At 42.8% G+C, this 23,875-nt stretch overlaps 1 long non-coding RNA gene across 1 annotated transcript in view; it reads right to left on the reverse strand.

The window, feature by feature from the left end:
- Positions 1–22,115, reverse strand: part of LOC146544877 (uncharacterized) — a 29,749-nt gene extending 7,634 nt beyond the window's left edge. The window contains exon 1 of the long non-coding RNA XR_014881889.1: positions 10,807–22,115. This is a non-coding gene — a long non-coding RNA (uncharacterized LOC146544877). The remainder of the gene's footprint in view (positions 1–10,806) is intronic.
- Positions 22,116–23,875: the final 1,760 nt, after the last annotated feature.

A 23,875-nucleotide genomic window follows, 5' to 3' on the forward strand; every position in this document is an offset into this window, starting at 1 on the left:
AGGGCTGGAGCCAGGACCTACCACTTCCCAGACCTCATTTAAGCACTGGCAGTGGAGAAAAAGGTACCTTGCTGGAGATCCCTGCATATCTGAGGCCTTCTGAAGGTAAGCAGATCTTTTTCCTTTGTTTCTATGTCTGTAGCTGCTACATTTGAGCAAGTCCTCACTTGCTTCAGCCTGGGATTTTGCTACTCTGCTGTTGTTGCTGTGCTTTTCATTGCATTACAGTACATTTTCAAACAGCTTTTCCCAATGTGTTCTCCTATTCCTCCCGTTTCTGAGGCTCAAAATTGTTCCTGGAGCTTAGTGGGTGCACTTGTTTTGTAACCCATTTCCAAACTTCCATGCCAAGGTGCAGCTAGTGCGCTGAGGAAGGCACTGAAGTGCCATTACAGCTTCATTATCCAGGGAGTTGTCAGCAGGGAGGCATCTGGGAATGTCCCTTTGGTTTAAGATACAGCTCTGTACATGCTGTTGTGTTGTTCATTCATTTACTTTGTAACAAAATGTGGTAAGAAAAGGGATGAGCATCTGGGAGGAACTCAAGGCAGAATGTGACAGACCAAAGTGGAGCATCTTCTAGGAGCTGAGCTGCAGGATGATGATTGTTGCCTGGAGGGATCTTTTAGGATTGTATCCTTGTTTTCTTTAGTAGAGGGGCTCTCTTGAAATTGAATTTCCTGTTATTTTCACTTCTTCCTTTATCCATCAGCACAAATTAGCTTTTCTTCATTCTCCCTTGGCTTTCCCCACCACACAAACCCTTGGCCAGCATATTCATCTGGAATCTGCCATTTCCTAACTGATGTGATTAGAGTTAATTACTAATTATTTGTATTACTACAACCCTGATGTTATATGCACCATGGGAATATAATTTAATTACAGCATAATATCAATCAGATGCGTAAATTAAAATGTTCACGTTCAGTATGAGCCCATTTTCTATTTCCAGTTGTCTGAGCTGCCAGGCTTGGAGGAGAACAAAGCTATTGCTCCAGGCTGCTCAGCAGTGACGTATGGGCACTGCTCCAGATCAGGTGGAGGAATGGGACTCCTAGTTCCCAAGTATGGTTATCTTTCAGAAGAATTCTTTCTGGAAGGGTTTTTCACAAGAAAAGCTGCAACTGTACGTCATATGAGCTGCACGAGATCTAGCAATAGATAAACTAAAAATCATAGTTTCTGTGAGTCTAACTAGTTCTTCCGTGAAGAACCACCATCCTGTTTTCACTCCGACCTAAAATGCTAAAAGTCTTTATCAGAAGTAAAAATGCAAGCCTTTATGTCCTTTTGTTGCCATTTCTCTTCATATGTCTGTATTGTGTTTCTTCGGCAATTCTTTTTCCCAGCTGAAGAAATTTAGTCTAATTATCTTATTTTTGTGTATAAGGTGGTCTATAATTTTATCTCCTTTCTAAACCATTTTCAGAGATGGGGCAAACCTGCAGGCACTAATTAAGCTAGTGGGGTGCAGCATGGACACAAATGTTGCCTAGAAGACTGTGAGCCCTGGGGCAGCCCAGGCAGTCCTAGTGCTTCTGAAACCCATTGTCACTCTGGGACTTGGAAAGTCATGGGTGTTGGTACCTCCATGGAGCCAATTAAACAATTCATGCCAATTGTTCATGAATTAAATATACAGTAGACTTACACGATGTGATTATCTTTGAACTTATCTTACAGAGTCATCTCAGAATGCAGAATCTTTTTTCTCCAGACCTTCTCAAATGCAGAAGACTAGTATTAGTAGAATTCCAGTTTTCTGATTTTTCTACAAGAACTGACAAGTCCTAGTCAGAGGATCATCTCTTTCAGCCTTTTGCAGCCTCTCCCACTGAGAGATGACTCACTACCATTGCCAGAAAGTGAACTGATGTATGTCAACCAGATGCCTCCTCTTGGTTGTTGATCTACTCTCTTCTGCCCAGTTCAGATGGGGATTATCTCCAGCCATTGTGACCTTGCTTCCGTGGGTCTGCTCCCAAACACTACTTACTGTTAATTTTCCCAATGCTTGCTGTCTTTCCACACAACCAGGGTTACTGCAAATTCCCTTGGGAAACAGTTTTCTTCCTTCTCTACTTGTCATTGGTGCCTCTTCCCAAGGGAAGGCCCTGTCTCTATCACCCTGTGGGAATAGCTGGCCATAGGCAACACAAGCCCCAAGCTTTAGTTACTGCCTGAGGCTGCCATTCTCCTTTATCAGAGGCAAAATCCTAATTTCCTCTCCAGGTATGGGAGAGTGGTTGCACATGGAACATCAATTTCAGAGTAGCCACTGTTGCTGAAAAGTTTAGGGAAGCTGCTGCCCATGGGTAATAAATTAAATTAATCTTCCCCAGGTCAAGTCTGTTTTTGCCCTTAATGGTAATCAATGAATGGTCATCCTTTCTTTATCCTGATCCAATGAAAAGTTTTATAGGATCACTTGAGTTGGAAAGGACCTTAGAGCCTGTCTTGTCCAATCCTCCTGCAGTGAACAGGGACATCCACAGCTTGATCAGAGGCAGTGTGGTTCCAGTGGCTAAGCTTTGAAAGAAATTTAACGCTTCTGGAGAAAGCGGGTGGTCTTATAGATGCCGCTCCAGATACTGGGGTTCTCATGGAGGTTTGCTGTCATGTCCCTTTATCCAGCCAATACCTCAGGTAGCTATAGAAAACAGTGAAGGACGTGTTTAGATACCTGAGGCACTCCTTCATGTCAGCCAGTTCATGCTGCCAATGTGATTTCAGCAACAGGAGAAAAGAAAACTACAGCAGGTGGTATCAAAACTGCTGGGAGAAGGCCTGAGCAAGTCATCTGACTTAATGACATTTGCTTGGAAACAGCTCTGCACAGTGCTGTAATCACCCAGATGGCACAGCTGGCTTTACTGCTCCTGGAACAAAGAGTGGTGATATTCACTACCAGTGATGGTTAGGGCACAGTACTGTGACCCTGTGCTGCAGAATGGGACTTTGCCCCTGTATCCTCCTTTCTGGATCCTCTCTGCATAGAGTTTGGGATATCCCAGGCAGTCCCCACCAGCCCTTCTTGCTTATAGCTATAGCTTTCCTGCTGGATAGTCAGACTAGAAAATCTTCATCTGCATTTTCATGCTGTACTTCCAGAGGATCCCAGTCAACGTGTGGGACTGGACCTACAAATAGGTGAGCAGCAAGTATTGTATGCTTGCAGGGCATATTTGCATCCAACTGGCAATAGCTGAATTGCAATTAAATGCCCATGGGCAACTTTGTGTTAAGCAAACATTTTTCTATGGGTTGGTTTACTTGGGAATGCAATATGATTCATCTCCCACGTGGGAGACAAGGACATGGACTGACCTAGTTTGAATGCTGGCTGCTCTCTCCCCAGACCACTCCAATTCTCCCAGAACTTAACTTTTATTTACTGGGATGCCATCTAACTTAGGGATGTCTTGATTAATTTTCCTCAAAATTAAAAAATAATGTATATATCTATCTTGCTGTCACAGAAGCCTTTAGTATAATTAAAAACACATCCTCCACAACATGAGCAGTAAGGAAGAAAAAATATTGCCCAGTTCCTGTGGATATATCAGCCCTTGAAGAGTGCTGAGTTGGTTTCTTCTCTGGTCTATGCAGACAAAGAGAGCTGAGAGCCCTGGGGAAAGGCAACAGAGGGTGGCTAGGGAGCCAAAAAATTACAGGTCACAGCAAATGGAAGTCTTCAGCAACTCTAACATCTCTTAGGAGGACACATGATGGATTAAAATCTTATTCTTGTGACAAAGATTGTAACGAGAGCAGAAAAGGATATTGTATGAATCCATTCCTCTGACGAGGGTTGTGATAAAAAATACAAGAGCTTTTGCCGTGTTGGCACTGCAGATCTGTCCTCCTTGTTCTTGTCAGAATTTACAAAGAGAAAGATCATCTTTGGAGCAAGACAGATTTCTGGTTTGTTTTGCCATGAAGAAAATGTAAATATCTGCAGATTGCTTCCCCCGAACTGTGCAAAGGCTCCTTCAGAATGACTGCAGGGAGCCAAAGACAAAACAAGCAAACTCCAAACAGAGCATATGTAGTTATCGAGCTGAGCTCTGTTTTGGATTGCTTTGTGATGTCATAAAATCCTATGAACCCAGGAATGATGTAGTCTTTTCTTGTCCAAGTGGATGGTGGAGCTGGTGTCTCTCTTGCTGTCTCTGCTCTCCTCCCACTATCACATCACTATAGACCATAGGCACAGCACTCAGTGCTCAGCCAGGTTCTCCTTTGATCCCTTCCACCCTACATGCTGCAGTCTTGCAGCCTGCTGATGGCTTCCTGTGAGTTGCAGTAGGCCGAATTCATGACAGGAAGGATTATAATACTTTTACTGCAACAGTTGTGGAGGCTGGGGCTGCGAATGGCACTCCAGGGTGTAGGAAAAGAGTAGATGTAGGAGAAAATAAAAACAGAAAGTGCAATGGCGAGATGTGAATCCAGAATGAGGCAGCCATCCTGTCCTTCTCATCTCTATGCCTTTGCTGAAACTGACACAGTTTTAGGTGGCATCCAAAATCACTACCATCTTTCCTGAAGTACAGATGGATTTCAGAGAGCCCCAACCCTGCTGCTGTACCAACACCTCCTCCAGATGGAAGATCCATCAAGACAGGAACAGAAACAAGAGCTGCCCATTCTTGTTGCAGAGGGTTGTGTCACATGCCAGCGCTGCTCCTATCCATCAGTCCTTGTGCTGCCTCCTCTGCGCTAAGCTCACTGAATGCTGATCAGTGGCTTTATTTAGCTGGAAATAATTCCTTAATGAATAGAGGTCAGTAGACAACCTAAATGTGGTGGCTGGCTACCCGAGAGTCAGCTGGGTTTTTACCCACTTCCCCGAACTCATCTCTTATGGCCTTGTGAAATCACCATTTTTATTTTCTATCTTTAGCGACTACAAAACAAAAATGAAAGATTACCATATGGGACAGGTCCAACAAGAATCAGTGCAGGCAACCTGGATTGGGAGAAATTGAAATGCCAGACCTTGTCTGGGAGACGTCTTTGTTCTTCTTTTTCATACAGAGGACTCATGGTACGCTTAGGTATTAGGGAAAACTTTTCCTCAAAAGAGAGATGCAGCATCGGGACAAGGTCCAAAGAGGCTGTGGGTTCTCCCTTCTTGGGGACATTCAAGCTTCATTTGCTCATTTGAGCAACACAATCTTATCTTGAATTTGGTTCTATCATAAGCAAGGAATATATTAGATCCCATCCTATCTGCTTCCTTCTGGGAACCTATGAAATTCAGAGGAATTCTTCCCAATCTATCTTGGTTTTTAGCTTGCTTTTGCTGTTCTAGTCCTGCAAAAAGCTAAATATGAATCCAACAGCTTACCTGTACCTACCACCTACCAACAGCTATCATGTGGCCCTCTGCTATGCCATCAAAGCTGAACACATAACTACCTTTAGAACACGCAACACCAGCCAACCCACAATTCCTTACATATCTTCCAACTAAACCAGGCAGAGGCAGCAGCCTTCTTTAAGAGTTCCTCTCATGTTGAGTGATTCAAAAGTAACTTTTTGTAAAAAATTTTGATGACCAAACTCCAAACATGCACAGCTTTTACGGGCACCAAATTTCTCATGGAAATTGTTTTCTTCTCCAGAAGGCAACAAGGTTGATGTCCCCCAAGATGAAGGACTTCTCTGCAGTCCCAGTTCAAGTCCAACACTGAAACAGAGGTCTGCAGTTAGAAGAGACTTGTCCGATGAGTGTCCAGTAGCAAGTACTGCCAGAGAGAGGTGCTCAGGCTGTCCAAAAGTAATCAGTGACACTGAACATGAAGTTATGGGTGGGAGGCTTTTTATAGCAGCTTGCAGATGATCTGTGATGCCTCCAGGCTGAGACAGATTTTCTTGGGTATGTATTGAAACCCACGTGTGGGACAGGCTGGCTGAGTAGCTATCACTCCCAATCCAATGGATAAGGAAAGAGTTCCTCCCTTCCTAACAACACTTTTTGAACACAAATCCATGAGTCAGAGCAACAGCTAAAGCAGATTCCTAGTTTCTCCAAAGAATGGGTCCTGTTTTCAGAACACTCTGACCCCATCTGCTGTGGAACATGGAAATTCCTCCCTTCCACGACTTCCACTGAGAGTTTTCTTGGGGAGTTATCAAATTTACATAACCATCTGAATGCCATTTTACTTTTATTGTATATTGCACTGTTCTAACACATTGATGAAAGCAGTGGTGGAACAATACCAGGTAATGAATATATTGAACTGTGAGCCAGATATATCTGGAATGTGTAACTAGATTCTGCTTTGACTGTTCAATTTTTTCTGCACAAGCGTGGGAGTGCTATATGCATTCACCGTGTACAATAGAACTAATACCAAGAACTGTCTGTTTGCAGCAACTCTTACCTCTGGAGAATTTAAAAATTGAGTGAAGGAAATGGTACTTTTGTCTGCAGAGTGTCACTTGAATCCTTACGAATTTCAAAAAGCTCAAACACAAGCAGGACCTGAAACATCAGCATCTCCTACCTTTTTCTTTCTTCAAAATTCAATTTTTTCTTTCTTCCTTTGTGCCTGTTGGCTTCTTCCGTTGTTGCTGATGTGAGCTGCATCAGCAAGAAAGCTTTGAATGCCCTGGCATGGAGCTCTGACAGCAAAACACTCAAATCATGTCACCTGTAGAATACAAGTACCAGGCAAGAAGTATTTGGCTCTGTGTGCATATCAACCATGACGCTTTGTTTTCTTTGTTTTTTAGTGTTTTCCTTAAATAACATTTTTCCTTAAATAACAGTTAAAGAAAGATGGTCATGTAATAGTGAGGATCAGGGAATTTGGAGTAAATGCCCTATCAGAGCTCTCTTACACTTAGGTTCTCAGCTCCTTGAAGAAAATTGCATGATCCTTCTGACCATCTTTACATCCTTAAAAGAAGAGGCCTGGATGTGGAAGCACAAATTTATGTTCACAGAGTGCTGGGATAAGGAAGTGGGAAAAGGAAAAAGAGCTACAAAACACACAGAAAAATTCAGAGTTGCTTATATTTGCAGTTTAGTGCCATTTGGAAGAGGAAATGTATTCATTGCACGCTAACTTCTCACTGCAGCCCAGGGTCCTGTGCCAGACACACGTGGTACATACTTCAAGGCACCACGTGCTATACTCAAAAACTATGACCAACATTTCAAGCTGTTTGTGCTTCTGCATCAGTGGTAGCACTATGGAGTCTCAATGGAGAGCAGCTCTCCCTTGTAAAAGCTACATAACAAAAGAAGGCCCTATTATCCAAGACACAGGAGGTTGGGAGATGAAGACTTATATCTAAAAATCTTAGGTTTTGTTTCTCCATGCCCCACAGCCCACTCACACACCAGCCAGTTGTCTCCTTAACTCCCAGGGCTGTTCAAGGACAAACATACTAATGACTGTGAAGGAGCTGAATGCTGCAAATTCCAAAACTAAAATAGACCACATTTGCAGAGGACTTTGAAATACTCAGTTTTATTTCCATGCACTTCCGCAAAGTGTTTTTGCTCTAAGATAATGGCTACTCATCTCAACGCTATTTTGTAAAACTCCAGTCATCTGAGGCAATCTTCTTATCTCCTAGGATACATAGTTCTTGCTCAACAATGATAAAGCTGGAGAGAAATTAATTTATTCTCTTGCAGTCGTCTCTCTTTCTGTGTATATATGTGCGTATATATGTACATATTTTTTAACTAATGAAACAGAAAATGACAGTAATTTAAAAATTCAGCATAATGACGTTATATGGTTATATGCAGAGACAGAGCTTTCCAGGTCTTGCTAATTTGCTCATTTTGACTGCAGTGGAGCAGTTTAAGCTAACTGAAAACCTTCCCCCAAAATGTGGCATTTAATTTTCTAACTTAATTTCAAGCTATAAATGGAATACTCTTGTAGGGTTACTTAATTTTATTTTAAAACAGTAAAAGAGTACTAATGAGTCAAGTTTTCCAAAACTAATAGTTGTAAAAGCTCCTAAAACAGGAAAAAGGAGGGAAATTTGGTTTTATTTTGATTCTTTGTGTTTTGTTTCCTAAAGAAAAACAAAAAGACACAGGGAAATGAAGTTATTGAGGATAAAGTTTGGAGTGAAGATTAGCAAACAGTAAATACTGAACAAAATAAGTGCATTTTGGCCAAGGAACTGTCAAAATTTCCTCCTACCGTTCCTTTAAAGAAATAAATAGATGTTTTTGCATCCTTATCTGCTTCTCTGTCATCTACGTGTCGCTCCATTGCGCGCAAAAGTTATACTTCTCAAAAGCCTGTCAAAATTTCATATCTCCCAAATTTCTTCCATGATTTCTCTGCCCTTGGAGCTGCCAAGTAATGCTGCTCTCAGTATAACATAAATCTTCAATGTGTAAGTACTTGAATTAACACAGTTCACCAGGATTTCACGGCAAATATTCAAACTGCATGGAAGTTTGCAAAACCTTTGGTAACAAAACAGTAAAGGTGAGACTGCTGACAGAAATGTCCACAAAGGTCTGAACACATGGGACCATACATGATTTAAGCAGTGACCATCTTTCCTAGGAAAATAGTGGTATATCTCAGGATTCATAATACCCCAGTACTGTAGACTAGGCTTGGAGGTACCAGTAGCAGACATATATTTCAGAAATATGCTAAGTTTGAATCCAAAGCCTCGTCTCCAACAGAAGGTTATTTCAAAAATGACACCCTGACACCCAATAACACCCCTGTCTTGGTTACTGCATTGAAGAGCAGACAGCTTTCTGACAGATGTGGGGACTCACAGGTGCTGCCCCATTCCCAACAGGATATTTAGCATTTCCTAAACATGTTATAGTCATAATCAAAGTTAGAAGGAACTCTTAAGGACCATCCAGTACAACTCCCCTGCAATAAACAGGGACACCTACAGCAAGATCAGGTTTTTCAGAGCCTCATCCAGTCTGGGTTTGAGTGTCTCCAGGGATGGGGATTCCACCATCTCTGGGCAATCTGTGCCAGTGCCTCTGCACAGTTATTGTAAAACACTTCTTCCTACTATCCAGTCCATATCTTCCCTCCTTTAGTTTGAAACCACTTCCCTTGTCACAAAAAACTCTGCCAAAGAATCTGTCCCCTTCTTTCTTACAGCCCCCTGTAGACACTGAGTCCTTCAAGAGCTCAAAGTCTACTTGGATGAGGTGCACATCTGAGCATCAAAGGTTCTTGTAGGCATTTCAACAAGTCACCTGTGTGCCCAGTTCCCTCCTTTTACACTCAAACACCCCTGAGTCCCTAGTTCTCAGTCTCAGGACGCTGGAAAACAGAGACACTAAAGTCACTTAGACTCCACTGGAAGATACTACCCTAAAGATTCCATCCTTTGTTCTACCACTTGAATACAACAGACAGACAAACACATTGCAAAAACTTCCTTTCTCCTTTTAAAAACAATAAAATAAATCATGAGAACACTCGTATCTCTTCAACTTTCTTTGACTCTGCTGGAAAGTCACAAAGATCTAATCATGCAAAATCAATCCAAGACTGCCTCCACTACCTGGTTCTCATCTTTGCTGCCAGGGTAACAAGCAGAACTGCAGCTTTTTGGGTTAATCCACGCCTTTCTGATGCCAAGAGACAACTGCAAATTAGCTAAGCCTCATTTAGAGGAAATTTATATCAATTTTCTATCTCCAGTGAGACCTGTGAGAGCAATTTTACCTACATGAAAAAGATGTTTAGCCAAGAAATCTTGTGAGAAGATGGGCCAAATGAAGCTGGCTCAGGCACGAGGCAAGGTAGTGGGAATATGTCAGATAACACAGGCTAGCTGGAGTCCTTCCAGGCTTTCACAGCGGTTGAACAGCTGCTGTGCGTGAACACAGTGAGGAACAGACCTGTGCGGGGGAATGAAGCCCATCTACACAGGAATGTTCTCAAGCAAGGACAGTCACCAGATCTGCTCACACATGGTGGTGGATACAAATATTGTAGACATCTAGGTATATTTATAGATGTAGTCATCGAGAGAAAGCACAGCTTGGCTGGTGCAAGTCTCCTTCAACAAGAAATCTGCTTCTCTGGTAGTGGCACACAGATTTCATGTATCTGGACATGAAGGCTGACTGGAGTCAGGTGTGAAGCTTTTACCTTCAGAGATGACTGGTGATTAGGATTCAAGTGGGGAAAAAAAAAAGGTCAGTCAAGGAATTTTAATTTAGGAAACAGAATTTCAGAAGCATTAACTTGGGGAAAGTGGTGAAAGTTACATTTACTGTTTCGCAAAGATGAAGGTTTCAGTCTTCCAAGATGAAAGACACGTAGCTTCAGAGGGGCTACCCACACACTCCCCGCACTTTGGGGTAACTGCCCCAGTTTTATCTCTTCTTGGAGGCATGTTTTCCCCTCATGTGTCCTCTAGCCAAATAATGGCCCTGGTGTTTGCAGCTGTTGGCTACCCAAGTTATGAAATACAAGTACAAGAAAGAGCTCCACAGAACCAGCTGTGCTCAGCATCAGCACCTGAGCTACCACATTCAAGCACTTCCCCCATCTACGTCTTTTCAAGTAGTGAAAGGCAATCTCTGCTCAGGCATAGCCCAGACTGAAGCAGTGCCAGAGCAGCTCTGAGAGGCATTATTCCAAAGCCTGCTTTCTATGTGGCTTGAAGAGTAATACAAAAGGAGATCATCACAAGTGGACAAGATTACACATTGGAATAGGCCAAGTTAACAAAGGATTTCAAGGGAAAGCTGGAAAAAAGAGGATATGGTTACAGCTGAACTTGAAGAACTCAGCACAATAACACAATAAGCAAACTCACCAAACTTCCCGATGCCATTCATCAAAACTGTCTGGAATCAGACGGATGTGCAGTCTGCATTGATCAAGATATTATACTCCAACACACTGTGATCTTCCCTATGCTGTCATATCATCTGGAAGCAGGCAGGGAGCAGATTACCTGTGGAGCATTATGAAAGGTAAGAAAAACTGGGTCTTACTAGGGCCAGATTCTCAGTGTTGCTGCTGATATGTTGGATTTTTCTTTTTTCTGAGCAAGTAACAAGTGTAAGAATGTCAAGAAGCTGTGCTAAGTGCCATAGCCCCCATCAAAGTGAGAACCTTCAACACAGTCTCCTAGATAGGGTGAACCAGAAAAACTAAGCATAGCTATCAGATAAAGAATTGTCCCATGAGTTGTTTTAATTGCAGCAATCTCATGGCATCCCTACCCCAACCCAAAGCTCTTGGGTGCCAGACACTTTAAAAACACTGCTCTGAATTTGCACTTCCTACAAAACAACTGGCTTCAGTTCAGCTCCTTTCCATTTTTGTTGATCATGAAACAGGTCAGATCAATGATTCCTCTGTTTAGCTAAGCAGGTCTGGTAGGATGGCCTATACCTAGAGGATGGTGTCCTTAGAGACCTGTCCTTGCAGCCCTGTCACCTATTCTAAGCTCTTGTGCCCTTCAGATTGCCTCCAATTAGGATCTCTTGCTTCGCTGTTCTGATGCACAGCTGGGAGTCTGGCTTTTGACAAATGATTCCTTTGGGCATCTCAGAGCAGCATAGCCCACCCATCATTCTCAGAGGGTAGTAAAGCCTTGCCAGTGCTATAAAAAAACAGGCAAGGTAAAATGGATATATAACATCAATCTGGGTCAAAATTGTGGAAACCTCCATACAGGGCTCATTCACTGAAGAATTAAAGATGGGAATACAACAAGGCTAATTCATCTGCTTTATGGAAAATAGGCCTTGTCAAACAAACCTGATTTTACTCTGTGATGAGATTACAAATTTGGTTGATGAACGGAACTGTCCAGAAGTAATAGGCTTAGATCTTTGGAGGGCTTCTGACTTAGTATCAAATGACATTTCGTTTAAAAAAATAGTACTGTATAGCATCAATAAAGCCCTAAACAGATTAAGAACTGCCTACCTGACAGATATCAAGCAGCAACCAGCCAGTGGAAACTAGCATTAAACAGGAAAGGCTCTAGAAGGATGGTTTGAGGAGCAAGAACATACCCAGAGTAAGTTGCTGCTTTCAGCTGTGCTCTGGAGGTTGATGGCAGGTGGTGCAGACACCAGCAGCTAGGCAAAGGGTGATGAGGATGAAGCTGATGGCAAGCAGAGGACATGTCTACCCACAGCCCAGCAGCACATGCAGTCTGCAAACCAGGCTCAGCTCTTCACACATTGCTTCCAGCTGCTGCTATGGGACACATACAGATGTCACTCAGACTGTCTCAGAGATATTCAAGCCTCAGCAGTGCCCTGTGTCACATGAGTAGGGCCAGAAATAATGGGCTACGCTACATCTCTCTAATTTGCAGCATCGTAACTATTCTAATTTGCAATTTTCCCCAAATGAGACACTTGCTTGTCAATTGTCTGCTACCAATTATGAGACAGGTAGTATATGCCTTGCAAAAGTGGCATCAACCTCTACTGGGATCATTAAAACAAAGCAAAGTAATCTCATCCAGCCATTTTGGGTGCTTAACAAACCAAAAAGGGCAGACTTTCCTTAAGGAGAGCAGCAAGAAGCTGCCAAATGCATCTTTTTAATCCAATGGAGCTTGCCAAGGTGAGTTTCACCATATCTTGGAACTGCCAGACAGAATTGCTTTGAAGATTTTTGTTGTTCCTTTGCTTTTGTTGCTTTTTTGGGGGGAAAAATAAAGAAAGAGAAAAAAAGAAAAAAGAAAAAACAAAAAACCTACGATAAAATAAGAAAGACAGTACAAAAAGAGGAGAAAAATAGCATCCTATAGCCCTTCAGTAAGAGCTGCAGCTCTTTGCCAAAACTCAGGCAGCTTTCTGCAGCATGCATGCCAGCATCACAAGCTTAGTCCCAGCAAATTACGAGGTGACCCTCCTACCACTCCATCCTGCAGTTCAGCTTTTCAGCTTCACTTCTCCAATGCTGTCTTCAAATCCATGCACCCATCAGGTCATGAGGAGAGTAGAAACATGATCTTCTTGCTGCATGAGGCAGAACAGGCTGTAAGGCAGGCAGAGTGATGTGAGCCGGGGTCACCTTCCAACACATAAACCAGCCTGCTTTGTTTTTTGGAATGGTTTTGCTTCTGTCTACTGCACAGAAACTCAGTTGTGAGTTTTTCCTATTTTCCCACATCAATGGCCCTAGCAGACGAGCAGCCTTCTTTTCTTTTCCTTTCTTTTCTTTTCCAGAGGATAAGTCTTTGGGTCTCCACATGCATGGCAATTCTTCCCCTCGATCAGGCAAACCTCACTGTTCCTGGACCCTTGTCCTGTCACTGTGGCAATAACCCTATAATCCCTCTCCTTTGGGGCCCAAGAGCTGCAACACAGACACAGCAAGCAAAGCTGAATGCTATCTCCAGCTTCACAAGCAATCTCTGGCCCAATAATCAAAATGACTTGGGGTGGCCCTAAAGAGACTGAAATAAAACCAGGGCATGCAAAAAAGAAAAACAAGCACTGCATAGCCAAGTGATTTTTGTTTTTCAAATATTTGGGATTTGACTTCCTTGTCATTGAGCTGGACAACAGAAAGGTGAAAGAGCAGAGGAACTTCACCAACAAGAGGACTATGCCCAATTTTGGGAGCTCTCCTTAGCAGCATGTGGTTTATTTGGGACAAAGTTGTCTCCCATCCTTATCTTTGTCTTGTTTCTCCCTTCAGTACCCTCTCTTCAATCAGCATTACTCATGCAGGCAGTGTATTGCAGCAGACACCAAATAGTTGCTGTCTCAAGCAAGGCTAAATTGCAGCAGGATGTGCAGAAACAAACGTGCTTACTGCCCTGCAATAAGTGTCGAGGACTGCATCTTCATTATAATCAGGACTTCATTGTTGGAGAACAAGGAACTCATCACACTGGGGCACATGTGCAAAATCACTCTTAACTACAGAGGAGACCAAGGACAAGGTGTCATTAAAAGCCCTAGAAAGTTGCATTACCCCTGTCCACGTGCCTTGCAGACTAGGATGCAACTGGGTCATCCTTCATCCAGCTAAAGAGAATGAAGCTTGCACCAGCACCCAGTGCTGTGGCAGGCAGATCATCCAGCTCTGCATATCCAAATTCTATTTGCCAGCCTGGGACCAAAGCTGGGCTCTCCCTCTCTCCTGTAGGACTGTACTCCACTTGAAACTGAACAGCTCAGAGTCCCCAAATTCCTGAAGTCTCAGGGGGAAATTTTATCAAATCTGGGTGGAAAACAGGGCTTTCCTGCAGGAGGTTTCTGGGTGGAAGCTGCCAGAAATTAAATCCTAAATCACATGGTGTAAAAGAGCTCTCCATGGGATTTCTCCCACTGCATGCAGATATACATAAATGTTCCTGTGTCCACAGAATTGAAAAAGCAGTAGTACAGTATAGTTCAGTAAGCCATGCCCATATGCCTGTGACACGAAGCATCACTTCTGTCATACTTCTCATGAGAACAAAGTTGCCTTACAAATCTTCCCTCAGAAACCTGCAGCGTGCTCATCACACTGAGATGATTCCCTCCAGTTCCAAAATTCCAATTAAAAAAATAATGAGAATGTTTACAGTGAAAATTTTGAACATAACCATCACTGCAACTGGAGTCTCTGCTTATTTTGATCATTTCTTGCTGTTTTAAATCCAGCCAAACACACCCACATTAGAAACATTCTTCAGAAGCGTCTTAGAAGTAAACATATAACATTTTAACAGGAAAAACCAACAACAAAACAAGCACAAGAGGAAAATGATTGTTTTTTCTGCCATCTCCACCTCTACAACCCAGGAGGTATGAAAACCTCAAGGCACAGTGTGGCTTAGCATGCTCAGTAGGCAGCATCAGTACGATCTCCTGCAGCCTGGGATGTTTTTAAAGCATCTGAAGGAAAAAGAACTTGAAGCCATGATAAATACCTCTGATTTACAGGATCTTTTTAACACACATTTCTTCTGCAAGCAGATTGTATTCATGAAACATGAACAAAGTTCACATTTCAAACAACCTCCATGCTTTGGTTATTGAGATGGAGCATGATTACTTGTGAAAAGACACCACAAATCTTCCTCAGATGTTTGCCAGTCGATCAGCTCGAGAGTCAGCCCAAATTTCCCATTTGAGAGTGATTTATATGATGCTCATAGAAGCTAAAGGAAGCCGAGTGCTAATTAAGTGCCTTCAATCTGAACGCCAGGTACAACTCAACACGACTGCACTGCAGACTTATTCCTGCAATGGCCCACGAACAGCTGAAGGCTCTGAATTCAGCCGAGCTGAAAAACATATTTCTGCCTTTTGTGTTGCTGTTGCTCACCGAGGTGGCAGGGGCTGTAAAAGTGTGGCGTGTGTAAAACTGAGTGATGCTCATCTGCAAGCACAAAGGGCTGCAATTGCTCCTGAGCCACTGCAGATAGATTTCCCCTGCCAGAAACTAACGGGATCTCTGCAGGTCTGAATTGTTATTAACAATGTAGGGGAGTTGCGTTGTGCACCATAAGGGCTCTTTTGATCATGATGAAGATAGTGATGAAAGGGAGCACACAAACTCTGAGCTCAGTGCGAACGCTGCACTTCAAACCACTGAAGAGAGGTGGGAGGCAGTGGCATGGCTCTGTGCATGTCTGCAGACCCTGCAGAGAAAGCAGGACAAATTAGGTTCTAAGAGAATAATGCTAGAAGGCACGTGGCTGGATTGCCAGAGCTGAGAAGTTGTTTACACAGCCTCCTTTGTGTGATGAGTAAGTTTTCTTTATGAAGCTAAGGCAAAAATTCCCTGGAGAATCTGAACTATAGAATACCCTGAAAACTTAAAAAGAAGAAGGCAGGGAAGATCAGACCTGCCAGAAGAAGACACCATCATCCACATTTAAATTATTGAGCCACTTTCTTCTAAGTAAGCTCCCCCAGAAAAACAACCAGCAATAAAGAGCAAAGTGGGAAATCAAGTCGTGGAGAACACACGCCCCTCGTGCTGTACTCTATCCCCAACCAATGCGCTGCAGTGTTATATAGAAACTGAAATCCAGATAAACCCAGACAGCAGTGAGGACGAGTCATCAAGCAGCTCACCTGCTTCTTTGGCTTTTTAGAGGAGCTTGAAGGAAGTCTGAAGACGTCTACATCCTGAGTTGATCAACACTGACTTAGCCTTTTCAAGACCAGGGTAAGTTCAGATAAGCCTGGATTTAACCCATCAGAGCAAAAATGATTCTCCACAAAATTCTCATGACTAAAACACTGCTGCCCCTTTACTATTGTTATTTATTTATTTTTAAGTCCTAGTTGTTGTAAGCCACCAACAGCAGGATACCTACTTTCTATTCTACATAAGTACCCAGCTGCCATAGAGAACAAGTGATTCAAAAGCATGATGTAGAAGACTGAAGGAAAGCAAATGTCACTCCTATTTCAAGAAGAGCAAGAAGAAGGATGGAGAGAAGTAGAGGCTTGGTCAGCATGCCCTGCAGCCCATGGAGGGAGGACAAATGGCTCCCAAAATGCACTTCTCAGGAGAAGGATCAAGGAAGACCAAAGGCTGGAGACCCAGAACACATATAAGAGAGAGTGTCTCTGAATTTGAGTGATATGGGTTGAAGAGAAAGGAAAACAGCCTAGATCTCAAATTCATTGTCTGAGATAGCATTTGTTCAGGTAACAGAAATGGAGCACACCTTGGTCATTTTATCTGCTGCCATGGGGCAGAGCTCCATCATTTAATTAATGTGATTATTTTTTAAATTGCTTCTTCATTGTTTTGCTAAGACTTGTGGAAAAAAAGTAAATTGAAACTAATAAAATTACAAGGCAGTTAGTTGAGCGAATCCAACAATTACAACCAAAAGCTCCCACATAAAATTATTCAAATGCGTTAAAATAGCAACATAACCTCAACTGACTCGTACTCACCGAGTTTTAGAATGTTTTTGGCTGGAAGGGAACTCCAGAGGTCATCCAGCACATTTCCCTTCTCAAAATTGGCCTAATTAGATCCAGTGATGCTTGTCAAATTCTTGTGAATCTGCATTAGATTCTAGATTTTCTACAGCATTTCCCACCCTCTAATTTCTAAGTGTGTTGGCAAGAGGAAGAAAGATACTATCACTGTTGTTCATAAGATGAAGCTGGGGAAATTTGAGAGAAAGTTTGTCAGAGTTCACCTCCATCAGAGCTGGAAACTTACACACAGGATCTTCCCATTGCTTTTATGTATCGTCTTAATATCAGGATGTTCTGGACCAGCCTTCCAAGATGACTGGTGAATGTAGGATAGAGCTCAACATGTCCAGGGAGGTGGAGAAGGAACATAATCATCTGCACTGCCAGAGGATTGAATACAACACTGGAGATGATTTCCAGTTCCGTACCTTTTCTGTGCCATCACCAAATCATGACATGACACCCAAGATGGGACCAAGACTTCTTAGTGATCAGAGAAGACAAGGGAGAAGTAAACCCAGATGTGAACATTTGATTGGATCAGGGCATCTATCTTGAGTGCTGTCAGCCATGCCATGGGGTCCAAGAGCAGAAAGATGTGAGATAGGACCAACCAGTGCTGTGATCGCATGCAGCAATTCAAACTCCACCTGCTTCAGAAGAACCAAAGGTCATTAGCCAGTTTTGTCACTCTTGTTAATGAACAGTTCACTTTGCTTGGGATTATGCCAGCCCAGATCAAAGACAGAAAGCAACATGACTGAACCAAGGCAGGGAAAACAATGATTATTTCACTTCTCCAACTGCCAACACCTTCCAAACCACAACAGAAGCAGAAAGGGGAGGGAGGAGAATAAAGAACTTATGGAAAAGAATCAGTCTTCACAGACTTACAATTTTCAGCAAAAAATTCATCCTCCTTCAGATGACTTTTTGACTACAGGAGAAATAAATTCAAACTAAAAAGAAAAAGAAAAATACCAACAAGCAAACAAAAAATACCCACAAAACACCACCACCACAATTTGCTGCTACAAAAACTGCAGGCAAAACTTTATAGTCCAGTCCTAGGGAATATCAGATAGAAACTGCTTTTAGATGCAAGATCTGTTACAGTCTGTGTTTCCAGAAGGAAGTTAAAGAGGAAAGAATGTTTCACAAAAGAGCAAAATAATAATTAAAAAAAAAAAAAATGCCCTTTGGCATTCTGGAAAAAGATACCTATTGTATGAAGAAGGTAGACCAAGCTTCTAATACAGGGAAGAGCTAAGAATTTGTTTCAACAGGAACACAGACAAATCATACATAGGAGTTTTTTCATCTAAAAAAAAAAAAAAATACAAAAGCAAAAAACAAACAAACAAACACCACCCTACCCCCAAAAACCAACTACACACAAAAAACCCTGCAAAATATACTCTCAATGCTGAAAGCTGAATGTATGTAATAGGGAAGAAAAACAATCACTGGACAACTTCTCCTGGACACAGCAGCATCCTCATCACTCAAGGTCTACAGACGTCTTGCTAAAGAATACGTCTTACCTAAATCAGAAGCTATGGGGCTGATAGAGAAATTGCTGGGTGAGGTTTCAAGGCTTGAGTTATTGTGGAAGGGCAGGATGCAGATTCATAGTAACCCCTTTCAGCCTCAAGATCTATGAATATTACTGTTACACCTGCTTTCATTTTGCAGGAGCCATTGTCTTGCCTGCGATACCCCAGCACTCTGCTGTGTACGCTGGGTGGAAGTTAGTAAGTGAGGATATCAGCTGAGGAGACCGCTTACAGGATGGAAATTTACAGAAATGAAACAAATTAACAGCTTCCCAAGCTCAGCAGTATTCATCTGACTCCTCTGCTCTGAGTGTACAGAGAACACTTGCGCTTTTATGGCTGTAATTATGCAGCCCTGCTCATTGCTTCACTGCCTAAGGTTTATAGAGCAACACGAATTTTTGGGTTGTTAATCCTGGCTGTTAGTTACTGCTTTCATTTCAGCTTATCACAACCGATGTTTATATTTACTAGATGCTTTACGAGGGCTTCACAGTGCTTTTTGGGCAGAGTTTCAACCCGGCTGCACTACAAGCAAACCCTTGTTCTTCTTATTTGGAAGGATCTCTGAACATATCATCTTGAAACCAGGATGGAGCTGTGAGCTGAGGAAACTGGCGTAGATTCCCTGTCCCTCGGGGCAAGCAAAGCCAGTCCACCTTCCTTCACACCTCACAGCATCTCTGTTACCTCCTTCAGACCCAACATGGGGACCTTTTCCCATCACCTGGAAGTTTTGCAAGGTGACCTTCCGGGCCTCCAGCTTCATCATTTCTTCCTAAATGGACACTTATCTTCCTAAATGGACACTTATCTTTTAATATCATGTGGTGACTGTATTGCAAACATGCATTACCGTTACATTATCAGCTGCCTCTGATTTAACACCACATTTATTCCAGATCCATAATGGGCTCAGATTTATGCTTTCATCTATTTTTATGGCTTAAAGGGACCAGCACAGGTTTCATTTTGCTCCTTTCCTGCTCCTCAACTGAAAGGCACTTCTTTGCTTCCTTCCAACCTATTGCTTCCCCCAGCAAACCAAAACCTACCTTGCCACACAGATAGCAACAGAACAAAACAAGCAACAAGCCTGTTCAAACCAAACATTGACTTTACTAACTACAGAGTATGCCACAGGAAAAAAAAAAGAAAAAAAAAAAAAAAAAAGGTGTTTCTATACTGAACAAATACTTTTGCAAAGAGCCAAAAAAGAAAAACTCTTAATCACCACCACCTTATACGTTAATGCTCTAAAGATCTGATCTGGAAGTCATGTTAAATAAGCGAACTCTTAGTAGCATGTTAGTTATCTCTTTAATCATAAAATCATAGAAGTTGTTTTTTGGTTTTTTTTCCCCATGCAGAAATCCCAGCACTTCTAAACATAAGAGAGACCCAGGACTTATCCAGGTAGGGTTGTCACGGCCATCTTCCTCCATTAAACCCTGCTTGTTCTGATATCCCCTGAGGCTCAGCTGAAACCCTCCCCATGAAGGCCCCAATAAACACATAGGATTTCAGGTGGGGAAATTGTGGGGAGTCATAAGTGGCCAAGTCCAGTTCTTGTCCACACCAGCCTTTGAGCATCCTCAGGGAAGAGAGCACATGCAGCAACTTCTCTTCTGATTCCCTCTATATCCTCCTCTTAAATTCTGCCACTTGCTTTCCACTCCTCTGCTAATTACAACACTGGGCTTTTCAGAAATGCATCAGAAAAATGATGCTTCGGGGCCATGGGGGGAAACTGGAGAGCAGTGATCTGTTCCTGAATTGGGCATTCATATAATATCAGCTAGGAATACAAAAAGAAAACATCGATGAGCAGTGACACAAGCCCTTTGCTGGCTAAAGCAGAGCACTGCCGGGTAAAGAACAGAGTGCTGCACCTCTCTTGCAACACTGTGCATTTTTAATTCAGGAGAAAGCTGCAAAGTTATCCATCTCACGCCACTACAGCACAACTGCCTGCCCTGGGTAAGACGGGCTACAGTTAACAGGCTCCTGTTAGCTTCTGTAAAGATTAAAATGTTGGAAATCTGTCTTCATTGTATTTCCAAAATGGAGAATGCTTTCATCTCCATTTCTCTTATTGCTTTAAACATGTCAGCAACTATTTTCAAGTACAGTTTGCTTCCATTTTCCCCAGTGATTTCTCACTTGAGAAGCCCTGAATGCCTCCCTGTTCTTCTGCCTCCATCAGCCAAATCTTTTTATTTTAGCATCCATCACTTCTCCACTTTGATAGGGTTCAAAATCAAAAGACTCACCACCTGCTGGAGAACAGAACCTATCCATTCCTTTTAGGAAGCATTAGGGCAGCAGCATGGGTCCTGCTTGCCCCAGCTACTGCACATAGTGCCCACTAGCACTGGTGGGCTACAGAACCCATTAGCTTCTCTGTAAAACTGAGTGTAATCACATACAGTCTCACCTCCACTGCAGAGCCAGTGGTAACATCCAGCTCCACAACACAGTTCGGGAAATGCATTTCTGTAGGGTCCCAGTAGGTCACATGAGCTTTATCGCTGTGACAGAGCCTACTGTAGCAAAACCAACCCACTTTGAAACCATAAAAACTTCTTGCACAGCAAGAAGTTTCCCTGTGACTGCCAGCCCCCTGCCCCCACTGACTCACCTGTCTCATACCACTGCATTTAGTTCAATTAACCCCACGAGAACCTTTCCAATACAGCTTGCAGTGGCCCACACAACAACATGGCCACAGGTGTTCTGCCTGTTACCCGTTAGCTAGCAGCTGGCCTGCTTTCTTTAGCATGGGGGGTTTACAAGTCTCAGCAGGAAAAGCTTCAGTGGCCTATTATTTTACAAATTCCGGGCTTTGCTAGGTTCTAGGCTGAAGGCTGATTGCCTCCAATCACCCTAGACCTCTATTATTGGCCCATAAAAGCACACAGTGCAGCACCCCTGGAGTTGCTAATAGCAGCTCAATTACAAAAGAATTTGCACTGAAAGCAGAGAATCAATCTCATTCTTATATGTGTCTTCCTCCCAAAATTAAAGCACTTACCGTGGAACTCAGAACATTTTTGAGAGTACTTACAGCACCTTAAGAGAAGATTGAGAAGTGATCTCCTTGGGGTCTTCCACTTAAATAATGCATTCCCTCTGTTCTACGTAAAAATTCTGGGAGATGGGGAACAGTCCCTTGAAGGAGGATAGTTTAAAAAACAGCAGATGCTGTTGGCTCCACTGACTGATCTGTAGAGCTCCAACTGTGGCACAAGCAGCCAGGGAAACACATAAGTAGCTGAAGGCCATCCAGAGACACCACCAGTTGCAACCACTCATTGTTACCACTGATGGGATTGATAGCTACAGGTGGGGAGCAGGCATGAGGCGAATCACAGGGCACAGAAAAGTAAAAGTAAACAAAGGATAGCATAGGCAAGAAAGAAAACAGCAGCAGTGAAGGGCAGGATAAATCTTTTGTTGGGGTACAGCCCTGTAACCCACTTTTTGAGTGAGCGTCCATAAGGTACATTGCCCATCTCCCTCTCCCCATTCTCTCTGCACAGAACCAACAACAATGGCCAGGTGTCAAATCATTTTGATACTCTTTCTGCCAAAAAATGAACTTATCACACACCAAAAACATTCCTGGGGAAAAGGCAGTTTTGACAACACAACTGCCATACGCCATCCTCATTTCTCCTCCCTTCCATCCTTCTCTGATTTGGGATTGTTTCGAAATTCAAATAGATTGAAGTCTATTTTTTAATTAAGGTCAATGGGCAATTCCTTAGCTAATTGACTTGGGGAGATTCAGAAAACAGTTGCAAAGATCCTCCACATTTCACATTGTCACCAGCATAGAGATACTTTGGAAATTTTCAGAATTCTTAGAACGTTTTCTCATTATTTCCTACATCGAAACAGAGGTTTGTTTTTTTTAGAAGCAGTAGCTCAGAATAAATATTGAATGTTATCAACTTTCCTCAGCTACATTGAGCAATCCCTGCCCCATTTTGGGGTGATGGGAAGTCGCCAGAAAGCACTGAGGTGGAGTGAAGAGCACTTCCCCTTTTGCAGTGCTTACGTATACACCTGAGTGCGTATAATAAATGGTTCAATTTTATTAACATCTTCAGGGCATACTGCGGCAAACACATATAAGCTATGCTCTAAGAGCAAGGGATCACAAAGCATGCAAGATGCTTTCTCTTTCAGCTCTCTGCTTTACAAAACACAGACTAGAGTCCCATGCAGAGTTCAATGTTTACTTTTAAAGTAGCTCTAGCATTGGTCTCTCTCACAGTGTCACATTAGAGTTGTAATGACACATTCTCAGCACACTATTTGCTTCACAGATCAGAAAATTTAAGCTGTCTCCCAACATCTGTGCAGTGCTGCTCCCCTCTGGCCCTCAGACACATGCACCTTCACATCTGTTCACCAGCACAAGCTGCCACCAAGCCATTCATCCTCCCTCTACTTCTTCACCTGCCTCAGAAATCATCAGCACAGTTCTTCCTTGTTTCTCTTTCGGAGTTGGAGGAGATTTTCCCTCCCTTTTCTCTGTGCTTTGGAATTTGTCTGTGTTAATGTGTTTCAAGTAGAACTTGACTGAGACCAGATGGGCATCATGACATGCCATTGTGGAGCTGAAAAAAATGGCCCCTTGCAAAGGAGCACTCTCACAATTCTCCATTTTGCCATGACTGCTAATTTTGATGGGCACAATTATGTCCTGGGAGAGCATAACGCATCCCTGTCTTCATCAGAAGCATGGAAGTACTGAGTTTACTAACACAGGTTAATAGGAAGCTGGGTTTTGATGAGACTACATCTTTCTTTGAAACAAGAACAGCGGATGATAAGAACAGGGACATTGCTGATAAAAGTAGTACTCAGTGCTGTTCACAAATTGATCCATGCTTTTGTAGCCCAGAAAGATAAAGGACTTAGAACATAGTTATTTCTCTGTTCTCCCATTAAGAGAGGCTGTTCCTTAGAACCCAACTGCAGGAGAGATCAAAGATGCACAAGAATTTCTCAGCAACCACCACATGTGTGGTGTTTGCACAGTGCCTTCATTTCTGCACCCAGCAGCGGGGACACACAGCTAGCTTTGGCCCCTGAACTGACCAACAGGGATGGAGCAGGATGAGATCCAGGGGACAGAAGTGCATGGCTTGGCTGTCCTTGCTAAAGCTGACAATGCTCAGTTTACCACTTGGCTGGCAGGGAAGTGTCAGCATCCATTGACTTTCACAGGCTAATGTCCTGCCACCAGCCAACAAGAGAATTAAAATTCAAGACGAGATCTGAGCTTTTTCACTGTACAAACAGCCTTTCAACAGCCCACAAAAGAAACTGAGAAAGCCTCACTGAAGTCCAAGGTGTGGATGGAAGCAGGAAGAAATAGAAAAATCAGAAAAGCAGTAAT

The sequence above is a fragment of the Meleagris gallopavo genome, chromosome 2 (assembly GCF_905368555.1).
Source record: "Meleagris gallopavo chromosome 2, MGAL_WU_HG_1.1, whole genome shotgun sequence".
In the NCBI taxonomy this organism is placed as follows: Eukaryota; Metazoa; Chordata; class Aves; order Galliformes; family Phasianidae; genus Meleagris; species Meleagris gallopavo.